This window comes from Peromyscus maniculatus, chromosome 9 (assembly GCF_049852395.1).
Source record: "Peromyscus maniculatus bairdii isolate BWxNUB_F1_BW_parent chromosome 9, HU_Pman_BW_mat_3.1, whole genome shotgun sequence".
In the NCBI taxonomy this organism is placed as follows: Eukaryota; Metazoa; Chordata; class Mammalia; order Rodentia; family Cricetidae; genus Peromyscus; species Peromyscus maniculatus.
The window spans coordinates 9,279,932-9,299,772 of record NC_134860.1 but is presented as its reverse complement, the minus strand read 5'-3'; the positions used below and the strand labels follow the sequence as shown (position 1 = coordinate 9,299,772).

Below are 19,841 nucleotides of genomic sequence, written 5' to 3'. Positions count from 1 at the left end.
AGATAAAACTTTAGATTGTGCTGTGTATCTTGACTTGGGGGTGGGGGGACAGGGGGGGCGGTGCAGCTGTGAAGCAACAGCTGGAGCAGAAGACTGAGGCCAGGGCTTCACACCCAGGCAAATGCCCACTGAGGTCAGGGTTTCACACCCAGACAAACGCCCATAGAGACCAGGGCTTCACACCCAGGGAAACGCCCCTTGAGATAAAAAAGATAGTCTCAGTGGTGTGAAGCATCTGAAGACAATCAGGAAAAAAAAAAAAAAAAAAAAAAAAAAAAAAAAAAAACGTTTCCACTAAAAAGAAATTCAGGAAACCAAGAAAGATATTGGAATTCAATGTTGTTGTTATTTTTAAAAGCAACTTTAAAAACCAATCAATTACCGAAAGAATGCAGAAAATAAATATGTTTCTTTCTGAAAATCCATTTTGGGGTGGGGGTGGAACAGAATGGATATGGCTGGATCAATAGCAAGTCATTTGTATGTAACCCATACTATAAAGATGAAGGATATGGGGATTAGTTTAACAGACTTCAGAGATGAAAAGAAATCCAGTCCCACAGGGGATGTTTTCTCTGAGTATTTGGTTGGACTGAACAGAACTCCAGAACAAGGCCATGTCTCTGCACCTTCATTAAAATATGTTTCCTATTTTTTTTTAAAAAAAATCCAATTGTTCTTCATTTCATTTCTGTGGTGATACTGTGTCCCCCAATGTATTGTGGACCCTAATAAACTTACCTGGAGTCAGAGAATAGAACTCGACAGACATAGAGGCCAGAGAATGGTGGCACACACACCTTTAATCCTAGCATTCCAGAGGCAGAGATCATCCGGGTTCAAGGCCACGTATGGAAACAGCCAGACATGGTGACACACGCCTTTAATCCCAGGAAGTGACGATAGGAAGCAGGAAGGTATATAAGGCATGAGGACCAGAAACTAGAGTCTTTTTAAGCTTTTAGCTTTTAGCAGCAGTTCAGCTGAGATCCATTTGGGTGAGGACTCAGAAGCATTAGGAACAAGATCAACTGAGGAATTGGCGAGGTGAGGTTGGCTGTGGCTTCTTCTGTCTCTGATCTCTCAGCTATCACCCATTGCAATACCTGGCTTCGGTTTTGCTTTTGATAACAAGACCTTTTTTTTTTTTTTTTTTTTTTTGGTTTTTTCGAGACAGGGTTTCTCTGTGTAGTTTTGCGCCTTTCCTGGAGCTCACTTGGTAGCCCAGGCTGGCCTCGAACTCACAGCGATCCGCCTGGCTCTGCCTCCCGAGTGCTGGGATTAAAGGCGTGTGCCACCACCGCCCGGCTGATAACAAGACCTTTTAAGATTCGTGTTATGGGGCCTGGGAGCAAGATGGCAGCGCCGTTGGGGGTCCGAGAGGAGCGAGCAGAGACCCCCGGGGCGAGTGTGAGGAGGGGTTCCGGGGTCCCAGGTAGCTCCGAGCAGGGCTCTCCTGCGGAAGGGACCATGCTGCATTCTACCGGCTCCATCGACTGCCCATACTGGGTGGGAGCTCCAGGGGAGCCTTGCCAGCAGCCCTACAGCCACTTCCGGCAATGCGGAGCTTCCGATCCCGGCGCTCCCGGTAGCGGCGGTGCGGTGTCTCCCGCAGCAGGGCTTGGCTATGACCTGCACAACCAGGAGCTGCCTCAACCTCCTGCAGAGAGAGAGAATGGCACGCTGGGCCAAGGTGATGGCATGCTGGAGCTGATCAAACAAGCCATTGAAGCTGTGCATAGCAAAATAGAGCTGGAGCAGAGGCGTTACCAGGAGCTCTTGGAGATGGCACGGGGACACGGTGCTGGGGCTTCAGCCCTGGCGCCCGGCAGCCCTGCCATGAGCCTGGATGATGAGGACACCTTCTCGCTGGCCCTCCCTTATACACCAGGTGGCCTGCTGAGCCCAGACTCAGGCTACCAGCCCACCCCACTGGCTGCCCCTGCTGAGCAAGGTCACAAGTACTCATTGGCCCCTTCAGAGAGGGGTCAGGGCAGAGTTGGAGGGGGTACCAGTGCCCTGGAGTATGTCCCCAAGGCTGTGGGCCAGCCGCGCCACTGTGGCCGACCCGCGTCTGGTGGTAAGTACGTGGTGGACCGCTCAAAGCCATCAACAGATCTGGAGTACGACCCACTGTCCAACTACTCAGTTCGGTACCTTGGCAGGGCCAGTGCCAGGGATGAGAGGGCCACCAAGCGGCCACAAGGCTCCCCGGGTGCTGAGCCCTACACACCTGCCATCAAGAAGCCCTGTGGCCCCTTCAGCAGCTGTGAGGCCAAGTTCTCAGACTCAGAAGATGAGGTGGCTAGCCCGGCGAAGGTTGATGTCACCAGCCCCAAGGCTGGGGCTGAACCTGAAAGCAAGGCACCTGGGAAACCTGCTTCCAAGGAGGGCCCGGAGCCAATGGAGGGCAGCCTACCAGGCGCCAAGGAGATAGCTGCGCAGCATGACGTGGAAGACTTCGGGCAGCCTCCAAAAGCGGCAGACACAGTAGCCAGGGCCTCTCATAATGCTGGGGTCCCCAAGGATGGCAAAGCCAAGAAAAAGAAAAGTGGGACACCAGCCAGCCTCAACCACAAGGACAAGGCACGCAAAAGAGACAAGAAGAAAGACAAGGACCCAGGATGGCCCCGGGAGAAGGAGAAGGTGTCTGCAAACAAGAAGAGGCCACCAGCTGGCGGCCCCCAGGGCAAGGCCCAGGGCTCTGAAGGGACCAAGAAAAAGCCATCCAACACCACTACGGTGGCCAGCTCAGGGAAAGGGGGACCAGGCCGCCCCGCCAGTGGAGGGCCCCGGCCCCAAGACTCTGGGTCTGGTTCCCACGCACCGCTGGCCTGGAAAGTCGGCAGTGATAGGAAGACACCATCAGGAAAGTTGGTGGGACGCAAGGCCGGTTCCCTGGACAAGGGTGCCCCACAGGAAGCCCCTAAGCTCAAGAAGCGGGCCCTGAGCTACACTGAATTGTTTGGGGATGAGAGCGAGGAGGAAGACTCTGGCTTGGAGGCCAGGGTAACCCAGGTCTGGCCCCCCACCATGCCCAGCTTCAGCTCAGACTCAGAATCAGACTCTGACTCCAGCCTGGGCTTCGGTGATACACAGGTGCCCAAGTGTCTCAAGGCCAAGCCACCTGCATCCCCGGCACCACCCTCCCCATTGCCCTCCTCCTCCTCCTCCTTTTCTTGCTCCTCGGGAGCCAGCCAGTGTTCAGAGGAGGATGTGGACTACTCAGCCCTGGAGAAGGAGGTGGACTTCGATGCGGACCCCATGGAGGAGTGCCTGCGGATCTTCAATGAGTCTACCAGTGTGAAGACGGAGGACAAGGGCCGGCTGGCCCGGCAACCCCCCAAGGAGAAGGCCATGGAGAAGGCGCACACAGGCCTGACCACTTTGTTCCCGGGGCAGAAGAGAAGGGTCTCCCACCTCTGTAAGCCAGGCAAGGAGGCAGAGGCCCCAAGGAGGGCCCCCGTGGCTCCCCCAGCCCGGCCCCCGACTGCTCAGGAGGTGTGCTACCGGAGAGCGCAGCAGGCGCAGAAGGACTCTGCCAGCTGGTTACAGGTGGCCCCGAGACCAACAGACAGGCTCTCCTCCGTGCTTATCTCAGCCCCTGGGGAGAAGAGGAGGATTGCTCATGTACCCAACCCCCTCCTGGCCACCACCCCAAAAGGTGCCAAGAGGGCGCTCCCGGCCAGCAGCAGCCAGGTGTCCCACGGTCCTGAACCTGGCAACCAGCCACTGAAGACATGCACGTTGTCAGGGATGGCATCAAAGACCACCACCACTGTCACCCCCAAGCGCATCGCCCACAGGCCATCACTCCAGAGTCTAAAGAAGCCCATTATCCCAAAAGAATTTGGCGGCAAGGTCCCCACTGTGGTTCGTCAGCGCTATCTCAACCTCTTCATCAAGGAATGCCTCAAGTTCTGCCCGTCCAACCAGGAGGCCATTGAGAAGGCACTGAAGGAGGAAAAGGTGGCATATGAGCGCAGCTCCAGCAAGAACATATACCTGAACGTCGCTGTGAACACCCTTAAGAAGCTGAGGGGCCTGGTCCCCAACACCGTGCCCAGCCTCAGCAAAGCCAGTGGCCGCAGAGTTGTGTCCCACGAGGTGGTGCTGGGAGGCAGATTGGCAGCCAAAACCAGCTTCTCACTGAGCCGCCCCAGCAGCCCACGGGTGGAGGAGCTGAAAGGGAACGCCTTGTACAACCGTCTCAGGGAGTACCTGCTCACTCAGGAGCAGCTCAAGGAGAACGGCTACCCCTTCCCCCACCCAGAGCGCCCAGGGGGCGCTGTCATCTTCACAGCTCAGGAAAAGAAGCCCAAGGACCCCTCCTGCAGAATTTGTTGTCGCTGTGGCACAAAGTACCTTGTGTCCTCCTCGGGCCGCTGTGTGCGCAATAAGGAGTGCTACTACCACTGGGGACTGCCGCGGCAGAAACGAGTGGCTGGGGGCTGGGAGACACAGTATAAGTGCTGCTCAGCTGCGGTTGGCTCTGTGGGCTGTCAGGTTGCCAAGCAACACGTGCAGGACGGCCGGAAGGAGAACCTGGATGGTTTTGTGCGCACCTTCCAGAAGGAGCTGCCCAAAGATTCCCATGCAGGGGTCTTTGCCCTAGACTGTGAGATGTCCTACACTACGTACGGCCTGGAGCTGACCCGCGTCACAGTTGTGGACACAGACATGCAGGTCGTGTATGACACCTTTGTCAAGCCTGACAATGAAGTTGTCGACTACAACACCAGGTTCTCGGGGGTGACGGAGGCTGACCTAGAGGACACAAGTATCACACTTCGGGACGTGCAGGCCGTCTTGCTGAGTATGTTCAGCGCTGACACCATCCTCATCGGACATAGCCTGGAGAGCGACCTGCTGGCCCTCAAGATTATTCATGGCACGGTGGTGGACACATCAGTGCTGTTCCCGCACCGCCTGGGCCTGCCCCACAAACGTGCTCTGCGGAACCTCATGGCGGACTACCTCAGACAGATCATCCAAGACAATGTGGATGGGCACAGCTCCAGTGAGGATGCCAGCGCCTGCATGCACCTTGTCATCTGGAAGATCCGAGAAGACGCCAAGACCAAGCGATGACTCCCCACCCACCACCACCACCACCATGCCACGCCCCTTTCCTACAACCCTGACTGCCCTTAGCCCCAATGCCCTCAGCCCTGATGCCCTCGGCCTCTTTTCAAACTGTATAAAACATGACAGCTGGTCTGAAACCTGGGACTTATGCAGGGACACTTGGCTCAATCTGGGAGGAGGGGACTGGACCTGCCTGGACTGAGTCTACCAGGTTGATCTCCGTCCTTGGGGGAGGCTTTGCTCTGGAGGAGGTGGGAATAGGGAGTAGGCTGGGGGGAAGGGGAGGGGGCAGGAGGGGGGGAGAACAAGGGAATCCATGGCTGATATGTAGAACTGAATGGTATTATAAAATAAAATAAAAGGGAAAAAAGTGTAAAACAAAAAACAAAAAAACATGACAGCTGACCATGCGCCTCAGGAGCTCGGGCTACAGGTCTGGAATGGCCCTGAGCTGGGGTTAAGACCGACCCCTGAGCCCAGCCCCACATAGTCCTACGTGTCACCCAGTCCTATCCCCTGTGCCCGGTCAGCCCCCCACTCCTGCTGCACCAGGCAGTGGCCTTACCTTCTGCTCCTCTGTATGTAACGCAGCTGACAGGACAAGCCCTCATGGTTTGAGATGGGGGTTGTCTATTCTTTTTACTTTATACTGTAATTTTTATTAATTTTAATTTAAACCTGCTGACCCACAGTTCCTTCTCAGCAGAGGAGTCCAGCCCTGGTGCCATTGGGATCCAGGGCCTGAACCCCACACAGTCAATACAATGGGTTTGAATGTCTGCTCTGCCTTGTGGGGCGGCTTCCAGAACTCACCCCAACCCACCAAGACTCCCCAGCCTCAGAGTCAAGCCAGCCCCAAGGAAGGCCTAACCTTCCAGGGCCTCTGGGCTGCCTTCCTGGGGGCTGCTGCCTCTCTCCATGGGTAGGAACAGAATAAATGTTTGTATGAACTTTAAAAAAAAAGATTCATGTTACATTTCTACATTCTTTTTAAGAATTATTACAAACACACACATATAGTCAGGACTAATAGTCTCTGTGATGCTAACCAAGTGTGGAGTAGGAGACTGGGATGGTATCGGTGGGAGTTCACATGTGCTAAAGTGACTGGTTTCCTTAGTCCAAGAAAGACATGGGTATTGACATGCTCAAGAATTCGATGAGGAGAAAGTCGCAGAAATAGGCATGATTGGCTAGGGATAAACATCAGAATCATAAGGCTGAACTGCTTAAACTTTAAATCAACTGCAGAAAACTAAGTCTTTCCCCAGAACCCCCTGCACTCCCTCACAAAAGAGGAAAAGACGAATGAAAAATAGTAAAAGGAAAGGAAATTTGAAAGAAATAACTACAACGTAAGTACAGTAAATGTAAAGAGTATATTGAGATCTTTGCAATAGACATTCATATTTATTGTGACGGAAGAAGTGGATAAATTGTATTTTACTGAAACTAAGAATGCCTGTGCATCAAATGACTTTTTTTTTTTTTTTTTGGTTTTTCGAGACAGGGTTTCTCTGTGTAGCTTTGCGCCTTTCCTGGGACTCACTTGGTAGTCCAGGCTGGCCTCGAACTCACCGAGATCCACCTGGCTCTGCCTCCCGAGTGCTGGGATTAAAGGCGTGCGCCACCACCGCCCGGCTCAAATGACATTTTTTAAGAGGACAAATAAAAATAGGGCTGGGGGTTGGAGAGATGGCTCAGCCTTTAAGAGCATTTGCTGTTATTCTAGAGTGCTAGAATTCAGTTCCTACCACCCACAATCAGGCGGCTCACAACTGCTGTATCTGCAGCTCCCAGGTGTCAGCTGCCCTTGGCTTCAGCAGGCACCTGCACTCATGGCCACACAGCAACACCGGAGCTGTCTGTGCCCCCTTGAGGAGTCACGCTCCGCTTCTGTTTCTCTGCCCTGCTCAGCTGTCCTTTCCCTTGTGAACCCATGATCTCTTCCACTAATGCTCTGTTTGGAACTGAGTGTATCCTTCCCTGCCCCGACTCTCCTCCTGCACCGAGTCACATGGATGCACCTTCTAATCTGTCGTTTATCCAGAAATCTTCTTTTTTTGAGACAGGGTTTCTCTGTGTAGCTTTGTGCCTTTCCTGGAACTCGCTTTGGAGACCAGGCTGGCCTCGAACTCACAGAGATCTGCCTGGCTCTGCCTCCCGAGTGCTGGGATTAAAGGCGTGTGCCACCACCGCCCGGCCAGAAATCTTCTTATTACCTATGTTAAAACCTGACACACTGTATCAACTAAATTTTAACCAAAGAATTTTAAAATGGTTTGAAAGTAGAAAAATGATCTGTAAATATAATTCACTGTATTAGTTGATCAAAGGAGAAAAGTATACAATGATCTAAATTTAAAAAAAAAAAACTCCTTAGGTTCTTTAAAGCAAAAATAAAAAAAATTCTTTGTCTTGGGGCTAACAAGAAGATGCAAACTGGTATTATTTCCACACCAATTGATTATCTGAATAGAAAGCAACAGAATTAATACATAAAAACAAAATATTGGAGGTCTAAGCTACATAGTTGAATATAAACCACTGTATAAAGTATTTTCTCTTATAAACAAATTCAAAGGACATTCAAATTTTAAGATTCCATTCACAATAGCAACCTAATTCATAGTCTAGAAATGTCCTTGATGGAAATGGCTCAATGATGCTCCCTGGTGGTTTAGTGATTGGCTTCTGTACTCTTGCTGCTGTGACAGAGGTTCAACTCCTGATCCTTGAAGTCTTTGTCCTAAACTGAACATGGTGACCCACACCTGTAATCCCAGCACTCCAGATAGAATGATCAAGGGTTCAAGGCTAACCTTGACCACCTAGAAAGTGCTTGGGCTACAAGGGACCCCATCATGTTATTAGTCAAAAAAAAGTGGGGGAAAGTCATTTATAGAGACTCATCAATCTTCCATGTTGACATTCAAGAAAACCTCAATAAATACAATGGCCATCATATCTATAAGTTGAACAGCTGATGACATGGCAGTTCTCTGAAACTGCATGGAAGGGCTCAAAATACAGACAGGAGCAATTCAAAAGACCTCTGTGCCCCGTAAGATCTTAAACCTTATGTAGAAGACAGAACTCCTGACTACCTAAGAGACTGTCTTAAAGCAGTGCTAAGTGGGTGGGGTGGGGATGAGCCTTGCTGGTGCACTCGTCCTACCCAGTTGTGGTGATGACTTCATATTCGCCATGGTTCTTTGTTGCCCTGTCTCCCTCCTGCATCTGTAAGCTCCGAGAGACAGCAGTCCGTTCGCTTTTGAGGAATACCTTTGCATGTTTTCAGTGTGAGTCTGCTGGTAATGTTCTCTATCTATCTATCTATCTATCTATCTATCTATCTGTCTGTCTGTCTGTCTGTCTGTCTATCTATCTATCTATCTACCTATCTATATCTATATCTCTCCCCTCATCTTCCCCCCCTCCTCTAAAAAAATGCCTTTGTATCATACTTTCATGTGTGGAGAATATTTTTGTTAGATACCATTAGAATTAGAAACAGGTTATTTAAAGGTTATTCCCTTTACTACTTAAAATACTTTATCAATTCATTTATTTTTCTTTAAAAATCACTTCTCATTCATGAATAACCAAGACTTTGTATAGTATCAAGATGATAAAAATGTAGGTGAGTGGTTTTTTATTATTTTTTCTTTTTTTTTTTTATGTGCATTGGTGTTTTGCCATGCGTGTCGGGTCCCCTGAAACTGGAGTCACAGACAGGTGTGAGCTGCTATGTGGGTGCTGGGATTTGAACCCAGGTCCATCTAGAAAAGCAGCTAGTGCCCTTAACCATTGAGCCATCTCTTCAGCCCCAGTTAAGTGGTTTAAAATAAAAACAGGGCTGGAGAGATGGCTCAAGGGTCAGGTCATGAGTTCAGATCTCCTGAACCCATGTGAAGACATGCTCAGTAGCATACATGTACTCCCTCACTCCTACAGGAAGACAGGAAGCAGAGACAGGAGGATCCCCTGGGCTCATGGGCCAGCAGCAAACAATAAGAGACCCTGTCTCAAATGAGGCAGAAAGCAATAACCAACACCATGCATTGTACTCTGACCTCTACACACATATCCTGATATGAGTGTGCACACTCACCCACGAACACACATGATTTAAAAATAATGAAATTTAAATTAAAAAAGAATAAAAAGTAACTGATAAAATTAGGTTCAAAGGTTAATATTTATTTAAGATGAGCTAAAACCACAGAAAATTAAGAAATGAGAACACAGAACATGAAAGTCTTTAGAAACTGTGTGACTATTTTCGTCAACTGCCTAACAAAACTGTATGTGGCTCTCTTCAGTGCACGTACCTCGTTTTTCTTCACTTAACCATGTTTGTTAGGGCAAAGGTATACATTTCCAGTAATTTGAGTGAACTTTAGGCTTCAGCATTTTTATATATTGTCTATAAAACTTCTTTAGCATGGGTTTTTATTGTCAATATACAAAGAAGTGTGTATAGTCTTGTAAAATTGGGAAAGGCATGTCACATTTCTCTCTTATGTAAGCCATGAGATCTGGAAAGAGTTTCCTAGGCTAGCTTCTGGATTCTATGCATTTAATAGTTTGTGGTTTTGTTTGGTTCTGTCTACTACCTACATACCTACAAGATATGCCACAAGATAAGCTCCAAACTAAAATATGACCTTCAGTTTCAGAGAGAGGGCTCCATGCTTGCAGAGGGATCATAAAGATGAGAGTTCAGCTCCCAGCACCTGAGTAAGAAGCTGGGCATCCCTTGTACACACAACTGTCACCTCAGCTCCAAGGGGCCTTGCTGGCTTCCAGTTTTGTTGAGAAAATGGAAGCCTCTGGTTCAGGAAAAGACCCTGCTTAAAGGAATAATCAGCGAGTGAGTAGACAAACCCCAATGCCTTTTTCTGACCTCTGGAAATATGCACAGGCACATGAAGAAAGACAAGTAGACATACATGTACGTACACACACACACACACACACACACACACACACACACACACAAATAAATCTTAACATAAGGACTTCTTCAACTCACATCTTTGTATCATTGCAACAAGTATTACAAGAACCATAGAAAATCTCTCCTCTAAGAAAATGACAGGTGTGCAGGTAACGATCACAGTCACTTTGTCCAGGATGACAGGTGTGCAGGTAACAATCACAGTCACTTTGTCCAGGATGACAGGTGTGCAGGTGACGATCACAGTCACTTTCTCCAGGTTCTGGTTAGTATTTTTTTCATGAGTCCTTGACACTCAAAAAGTTACAAAACAGCTTGAAGCCTTGGATCTCTCACTAGACCCATGTGGCTATTATCATCTTTTACCTCTTCCTCAGGAGACTCCAACATCTAAACACAGTTTCACAGAGTATGATAAATTAACTGGACCTTGCCCTTTTGAAGGACTTGATGGTCATCATTTTGCTAGGGACTTTCTCTGTGGCATCCTGGCCTGAAACCAAGGGTGTGACCAACAAGTTTTGAATGACGGCCCCTCAAAGCTGTCCATACCTTTCCTTACCTCGGAACCTTGGATGCCTCTAGAAAAAAAATCCTGTCCAATTTAAGACTTTTGTGTTTCTCCTTCTGGATGGAATTCCTACCCTTCCTTGCTTTGGTAGGCCTCTCATATCTCCAAACAGGTGTTTTGAAATAGGTTTTGTATCTAGTTCCTTTGGAAGACAAAAGTATGAAAGACATGGTGTATGTTCCTAAAACCCAAGTCAAATGTGTTGCAATAGATGTCAATATTTGCAACTGTGGCTTCATCTCCAAAGCTCTCTGTGCATGTCATAAACAGACATTTACAAAATTACTGAACAGCTGCTGGAACATTCCAGAAGTCTCATCATTTACATGAATCTAGGTTGATCCAGTCGTTGAATTCTTTCAAACTAGAAATTCCAGCCACTCTTCCTCAGCAGTCTTCTGGTGGTAATCCCTTCTCCAGTCTCTAGAAAAACAAGCTAAGATTCCTGAAGTTCAACAACACATAGAATGTACAACCAGCCCCTCAGCTTTGCCTACACTTTCTGTGATTGTGGTGGGCAGTGTTCCTGGATCAGGAGATCCCACCCTTGGAGGACACTTACCCACCCCATGTCCTGTATCAGGAGATCCTACTCTTGGAGGATATTCACCCACCCCATGTCCTGCATCAGGAGATCCCACCCTTGGAGGACATTCACCCACCCTGTGACCTGCATCAGGAGATTCTACTCCTGGAGGACACTCACCCACCCCATGTCCTGCATCAGGAGATCCCACTCTTGGAGGACACTCATCCACCCCATGACCTTCATCAGGAATCCCACCCTTGGAGGACACTCACCCACCCCATGTCCTGCATCAGGAGATCCCACCTTTGGAGGACACTCACCCACCCTGTGACCTGCATCAGGAGATCCCACTCTTGGAGGACACTCATTCATCCCAAGTCCTGCATCAGGAGACCTGAACCCATACGCTTTTTCCCCCTGAACTCTCTCTCCACCTATCCATTGCATCTCAGGATGTATACATTTAATTAATTCAGTTTTACTTCCAACCTGTAAAGAGTGGGAGAAGCTTCAGATTTATATGGCGGATAAATAACAGTGGTTTTCCCTGGAGACTCCATCCCGGTGAAAGAGGGTAGCTGTAATTTTCAGCCGTGAGTAATTGTACATAATATAATCCTAAATGATTTTTCTTCTGTAATTTCATTAGAGTTTAGAAATTTAATTAGATTTTGAATCACTCTGAAATAAAGTAGCAAAATACCGAGAGACAGAGAGCAGTGGTTATTCTGTCCTTAGAGGCCACATTCTTGGTCTCAAATTGGCATGTCTTCATTAGGAGGAAGTTTGCAGAACTTCTTGATATATTATTGTCTTTCCGAATGGACTCTGAATAGGTCTTTAGAGAGCATTACAAGAGTACACAATTATTATGCACACTCTTCTTGAGGTTTAAGATCATCTGCCTTGCATATACTTAATAAAAATATGTCTCTGAAGTTGTTTAAGAAACTGTGGAGATAGGAAAGCTGCTCCTTGAATGCCCCAATGCTGTTCCCGGATTATTAGCAACTACCTGTACGTTATGATGCAGTGCGGGGCTGTTTGCTTAACTTTAATGATTGTGTAAGGTTTATGGTTATTTTTATTGCTACAACATATGAACTGTCATGGTGGCTGTAATTAGAGGGAAGCTAAAGTGTTACTGTTACAGTCTTCTGGGAATGAGGAAAGCTACTTCCTCCTTATCAACTTTGCCTCTGTGTGAGAGTTGGGGGGGATAAAAAGAATCCAACTGAACGAATAGTCCCCACTTCAAAACAGGGTATGACAGAGAAGAACTGAAAACACGTTAAAACTTTGGTTTGGGAGGAAAGCAATCTTCTGTCCCCTGAAATATCCATGTGTTGGATCCTCTGAAGGGCACTTGCCTTTTCCCGAAGATCATGTGAGTTACAGAGCGGCGGTGGAGATGATCTCCAGGGTGTTCTGTTGCTGCCTCAAGGCAGGCATCCTCGCTGCATCCTCTGCTGAAGGAAAAGGACTGACTGACACAGCTGTCCCTGAGCTGCAGGGGGTGGGGGTAGCAGAGGACAGATGCTCTGAAAGACAAGATGGGGCAGACAATCCAACCTCATCGCCCATCTGAAGACGCTTGCATGCCTAGGTATGATGCAGGGGACATAATCATGGACCCAGGAAAGCTGAACATCCTGTAGCTCACATACAAGAATCTGTGACAGGCAAGAGGTAAGGTGTCAGGGTTTCTGCACCAAGAAGAAGCTTGGGTGCCCCTAGAGGCACTGTGACTAGGGAACAGGATTCTGGGGCTGGCAGAGCAGAGCCTCCCTGTGCCCAGAAAAACATGTAACAGCTTCTTTTCCACCACTTTGCCTGTTCATCTCCCTTCTTCAGACAGAGGGGTCTGTGTGGAGCAGGAATGTACCTCTATCTATCATCTATCATCTATCTATCTATCATCTATCTATCTATCTATCTATCTATCTATCTATCTATCTGTCTGTCTGTCTGTCTGTCTATCTATCTATGTACCTATCTATCATCTATCTATCTATCTACCATCTATCTATGTATCTATCTATCTATCATCTATCTATCTATCATCTATCTATGTATCATCTATCTATGTATCTATCTATCTATCATCTCTATCTACTATCTATCTATCTGTCTGTCTGTCTGTCTATCTTACTGTATCTCTCACTGTGTCGTCCAGGATGACCTCAAACTCATGGCCATCCTCTTGCAGGAGTCTCTGCAGTGCTAGGATGACAGGTATGTCCTACCATTGAACTGAACTGTTAATTTTTGTTTCCACTGTACCCACACTACAACAGTGCCTGGTAAAAAAGAGGATCTCCAAAGGGTGAGAGAGAGAGAGAGAGAGAGAGAGAGAGAGAGAGAGAGAGAGAGAGAGAGAGAGAGAAGCAAAGAGAAGCCAAAGTCAACACTGAAGGGTAGGATCTGTTTAAGGCTTAATGCTGGTCCATGGACAGTGTATTAGTTACCTTCTCATTTCTATCTTTAAAAAACACCCAGCAACAGCAGTGTAAGGAGGTTGATTTTAGCCTAGTTTGAGTGTACAGTCATAGTGAGGAAGGCAAGGGCCAGGAGCATGAGGCAGCTGATCACATTGGATCCACTGTCAAGGAACAGAGAGAAATGGGTGCTGATGTTCAGTCTACTTTCTTCTTTTAATTCAGCCTGGGATCACGGTTCACATTCTGGATAGGTCTTCTCTCTTCAGTTAATTAAGCCTTTTTGGAAATGATCTCCTAGATCTAAGATCTAGAATGATCTCATAGATGTGTTTCTATGGTAAATCTAAATCCCATCAAGTTGACTATCAACCATTACAAACTGCACCACTGTAAGTAGGGTGCCCTTAGGCAGGCCAAGTGCCCATCATTAACAAGTAGGTATGCTCTTTGGCATGCTAAATTTACTTCTGGTGTGTGTGTGTGTGTGTGTGTGTGTGTGTGTGTGTGTGTGTGTGTGTGTGTGTGTGTGTGTCTTTTCTAACAAAATACCCCAATGTACAAACATCATTGTAATAGTGGAAACTTCAGCTGGGCACAGTGGGGCATGCTTACAAAACTGTAGAATCTGAGTGGTTGCTTCAGGGTTCTTGGCTTCTTACTCAGGAATTGAAGTAAGTACCACATTGATTTGCAAAAATTCCAAAGGAGATTTATATAAAGCAAAACAATAGAAAATATCAGAGGACGCTGCAAAGGAGCAATGAGCCACATGAGTGAAATGCTGAAGGACCCCAATTATTGTTTGGGACTTTCTTGTATGGGGCTTAAGAGAAGGAAGTTACTATAATGACATGGTTCTCTAGTTTGATTGCTAGATTAGGTCATATGGTATTTTTTCTACTGTGCATGTCCCTTTCCATAATGCATCTGATCTTAATCATGTGCGTGCCCAATTATGCATAGGTATAAGAAGTCAGTGGAAGATTTTTCCCTTAACACTTACTTGAGGACACAGTTTTTCCTTACTGTGAACACCCAAATCAGTTGAGGCTGCATCAGCCTTTCTATTGTTTATACTTGGGTATACTGGGGCTATATTTGAAAAGAAATTTCCTAAGTTTTATTGTTAGGAGTGGAGAAGTTTATCCCATTGTCCAGAAAGTCTTGTAGGTCCAGCCTAATGCAAGGACAGGTCTGAGCTGCTAGGTGCACTGGGATCTGTGTGTATAGTATGTGGGGGCAAAGGAGCCAGGCAGCCAAACACATTAGTGGAAGAGGGGAGTGGTCGTGCATAAACCAATCCAAGTTGAATCCCAGACTGCCCAACTATTCCTGATGTCTGCCTGCCTCAATCCAAGCAATAAGGAGGCTAAGGCAGGAGGATTGAGAGAGTTTGAAGCCAGTCTGGAGCATATAGTTCAAGGTTAGCCTGAGTACACAGTAAGACGGTCTCAAAAACAAACGGGATGAGCAAACAGAAACAACTCAGATGTTCAAAGACTCTTACACACATAGCATACAGTACAACTAATAAAGTAGCTTTTACAAAAGTATAACAGGAAGAAAGACCTTTTACAGGTAAAATAGTATGCCAAACTTGTTAACACAGCATTTCAAATATACATAAAGAAAAAAAAGAATGCTATGAAATAAAGCTATGCCAATCACAGGATTGTGCTGTAAGTCTATGCGAGGACTGACATCTCTTCCTTCCCCCAAATTTTCTATATTTTTTAAGCTCTTACTAAGCATCACTGGTCTCACTTGGCACAGTCTCTCTCCGTCCCCACCCAGTGGTGCTGTCTGCAAGTCCAATTGTCCTAGGGACCAGCTGGTCCTGGGGACAATTTTCTAGAGCCATTTCTGGCTTTACCGCCTTTGTGACTTCTGCCTACAAAAACATATTCCTTGAAAAATGGCGGAGATGCTAAGGCACAGGGTTGAGCTCAGCTTTGTAGCTGTTCCCTGGCTTTCGAGATTGTATCCCATTTTGCTAATTACAAGTTGCCAGGGCTCTGTTTGTGTCAAATGTCTGCCTTAGGTCCTCCCTGGGACCATTATCTCCACTGATCTGCACCCTGCTGTCCCTTCCCCTGAAATCGAGTCCTTCCATCACACGCTGCTCTGAATGTTGCCTGCTCTGAGAAGTTAAGAACAGCTTTTACCAAGTGTCAGATGTCATCTTCTAGCTCTTCTTGTGGCTCTGGGCCCAGAGTTATCCTTCGGTGTCCCCAAAGGTCCTTTGGCCAATGACCTGAGCTCAAAGCTGCAGGGCCCTCTTTGGTCATCTTTGCGAGAAGCTGAGAGACAAGAGCACCTGAGCCGAGGGACCTGGTTGGCAGAATGAGCTCATGAACTGATCATAAGCTCTAATTAAAGTTGGGGGTGGGGGTGCTACGGGAGCACACAGAGCCCAGGATAAAAAATAAACAGGCAGGAGAAAGTGAGCTGCACAGGCCTGGAGGGGCAGCCTCCTGAATGCCCAGGAAACTAGGCTCTGTCCTGAACTTCTGGCTGATACCCCTGGAACCTGCGTTATACCTGAGATCTGAAGCAAGATTCTAAGTGTTGGAGTCCTAAAATGTGGCCCATGAGTCCTGGCTCCAATCCTGGCCAGCTGTGTGTGGGATCTGCCCAGCTCCCTGTGATGCAGGATGGGACAGGGGGATACTACAGCACTGCCATCAGCTGTGTGTGGGATCTGCCCAGCTCCCTGTGATGCAGGACGGGACAGGGGGATACTACAGCACTGCCATCAGCTGGGCCAACACACCAGTGGACATATAGCAATGTGGCTAGGAGCTCCATCCCTGAGCTAAGCTTCTCAGGTCCCACACACCCATGCTGTTGATTGGCTTAAACCTTTTCATGAGAACTCCCTGGGCCTCACTGTCCTCGGGATGATGATAAGATCTGTTTGGCACTAACTAAGCTGACATACCTTCAAGATGATTGGGTCCCTGAGTGCCACCACTCATGGAGCATTGCCATGTGACCTAGCGCAGTGTCTGCGGATGTGAAGGACACCCCACAGTGATGCTCCCTGGCCTCAGACCTGACCATTTCCCAAGCACCTGAGCATCAGCACACCACTGAGCTTCAGTACAATCATCTTTGGTTTGACTCACCCCTGAGCCACCTCCTTCGAAGATGGGGCCTGTGGCTCAGTGATGGTCACCTGGAGCTGTCTGACTTAGTTCTCATCTCCCAGTTTCCTTCCTCTCATGGGGCAGAGATATGGGTTCATGGACCTCTGAGCCAAGCTTGCTGTGGCCTCAGCACACATGGGCTCCTTTCCAGATACTAACAAGGCCATACTAGCAATAAAAAGTTCAAGATCCCAGTCCCTTCACACGCTTGCTTCACCTGAATCCTATGGCCATATTTGTAGCATCATATGGGGTTTGCAGCTGACTCCACATGGCCATCCACCCTCAGATGGAAGAAGAACATAGCTGCTCACTGGTCCTTCCTCCACTTCGTCATCTAAGAAGAGGCTCCTTGCATCACCATGAGGCTGGCACACATCATTCTGCCATGTGTAAGTACTGAGCCAGGTGAGACATGGAATCCAAAAATACATAGATGCAGTCCCCAAAACTGAATATGAAAAGGTTATGGCCTTTTCTACTAGGAGATGCTAAAGCTTCTCTTGGGATCCCATAGTCTCATGAGCTTTGTTACTGCCCCAAACATTGTGTATAACATGATGAACTTGTCAATCAAAGGCCCTGGAGACTGAAACTCGTTTTTCAGATAAGGAAACTGGCTTCAAGATGCCTTAGTTGGGTTACTGTTGCTATGGTGAAATATCATGACCAAGAGCAATTTGGAGAAGAGATGTTATGCTAAAGGACTCAAACAGAGTGGGTGGGAACATGGAGGCAGGCGCTGATGCAGAGGCCATGGAGCGGTGCTGCTTATGGCTTTCTCCCCATGGCTTTCTCAATCTGCTTTCTTATAGGACCACTAGCCTAGGTATGACCCCACCCACAGTGGACTGAGCCCTCTCATGTCAATCATTAATTAAGACATGTTTCTACAGGTTTCATTTTCTCAGTTGAAGTTCCCTCCTCTCAGGTGACTCTAGCCTGTGTCAAGTTGACATAAAATTAGCCAGCACACAAGGTGATAAGCAGTTCACCCAAGGTGAATGAACCTAAAACTAAGATTCTCACACTTATTTTCTTCTCATTAAGAAATGTCATACAATCTTCAAGGAGAGCTATGAAGTTATCCAGAACCAGATCCAGGGGATATAAAACCCTGCCAGCACCATTTGGCCACTTGGGCTAAAGTTTGGTATCTAAGTGCTGATTAGGGAAGGAAAAATGGCCTTTGGAATTTACCTCACCACTTACCCCAACTCCCATCACTAAGCTGAAGTAGCCAAGAACTAAGTGGGTTTCCTGCCAGCTCATACTCTCCCCTGCACAGAAAAGTCTAGATGTCCCTAGTACTGTATTCTTTGTTCCACCCACTCTAGAAAACCCAGGTAACATGTAGTTTCCTGATGTTCTGGTTGAAAACATTATTCACTTCTCTTTTCATCCTGGGAAGTCTGTTGGAAATGCCCCTGATCAGGCAGAGGGATCGTATAATACATATGGAAACTTGAAAAGGCATTGTGTAGCCATTAGAAACCAGAGTTAATGTCCTCGTTGCTGTAACTAAATACCTGACAGCTTAAGAGAGGACAAGTCCATTGTGGCTTCCAGTTTAAGAAATGATAGAGAAAGCATGGTGACAGGAACATGAGGTGTCACATCCCATTAGCAGTCAGGAAGCAGAGAGCAGACAGGAAGTGGACAGCCAGGCTATTAAATCTCCCAATAACCCACTTCCTCCAATGAAGCTTTGTCTCTATTAGGTGCCACAACCTTCCATGACAGTGTCACTGGGGACCAAGTGTTCAAACACATAAGCCTTAGGAAAAGCCTAAGAAAAGACCACAACAACCAGGGAGGATCCTGGGATGCATACGCTGTCCACCAGATTCTCAAGGAAGAAAGGTCTCCTTCAAACTCTTCAGTGTTAGTACAAGGGTCTGCCTTCAGCAGAGGGCACCGCCCCAAAAAGGGAAGTGGGAGGTGATGTGACTCTTACAACAATTCACCGTATCACCTATGTGCCTCACAGGGCCTGAAGCCATTTACCTGTAATCTGGTCTTATAATGTGAGGAATGTTTCATGGAGACTTTGCCGTGCCTTTGTTACTGAGATGGTTGTCAGACGGAGGCGATGGCTATGAATCATGAATCCCGTTACTCTTATGAAGGTGGCAGTCACTGGCTTAGCTTAGTCTCATCATCAGCTAGACTGCTGCTTCGTGGCCTTCGAGTCAAGTTTGTAGAAACTGCTTTCCAATTCAAAGACAGCCTGGTCTTCATTCCTTTTGAACTCAGGCCAGGCAGTTAGTTATCTGGGCAAGAAAACTAAAAACCTGAGTCTTTGATCAGAAGATTAGAGATCGAACATGAACTCATCACCTCTCGTGAAAATCAATTTCCCCTATTACAAAGAAACTGATAACAGTTTCGTGATGATCTAATGTAAGGCATTGACCAGGATGATTTCATTCGATCACAGTCTTTTTCAGAATATGGAAAATTATACAAAGGGAAAAAATAAAACTATCCATGAAGAATTAAGCTTGGGCCAGTTCACTATTGTTTTTGGCCAAAAGCCCGTAAGATTTATACTAAAGTGCTCCGATCTTCCCAGTGGCTTGAGGTTATAGGGATCAAATGGGTTTTGGAGTCCAAATAGAAAGATATTTAGCATTTCACCAGCCATTCATAAAAGAGTTCAGCACAGATCCACCATATTGATTTATGTGGGCTGCTGAAAACCTCTTTAGCTTCTTGCTTTATTTTCAAAACGCCACTACTCTCTGTGGTCCAGAAGCTACCCATATCTGTATCAGCAGTTAGGAACTAGTCTTCTGTGCTGCTTACTGTGAGTGCTGCTTAGAACACTGTCCTGTAGCAGGATTCTTAAAAGTTCTTATTAATAAAATCAAACCCGAGGCCAGTTATTGGGGTCAATGCTGGTAGATCAGAGAGACAGAACAAGCCAGAGCTATCTCACCTCGCCAATCCTCAGCTGGTTTTGTCTCCTCAGACTGGAGGCCTCTCAGTCCTCATCCGGAATGGGTCTCAGCTGAATTACTGCTCAAAAGCCTGAATGCTTAACCAGCCAAAATCTTCTAGTTTCTGGTCCTCACGCCTTATATATCTTTCTGCTTTC

General features: G+C 47.2%; 1 pseudogene; it reads left to right on the top strand.

Moving 5' to 3' along the window:
• The first annotated feature begins 1,470 nt into the window (after positions 1 to 1,470).
• LOC102910228 (RNA exonuclease 1 homolog pseudogene) lies at positions 1,471 to 5,110 on the top strand (annotated as a pseudogene).
• Positions 5,111 to 19,841: the final 14,731 nt, after the last annotated feature.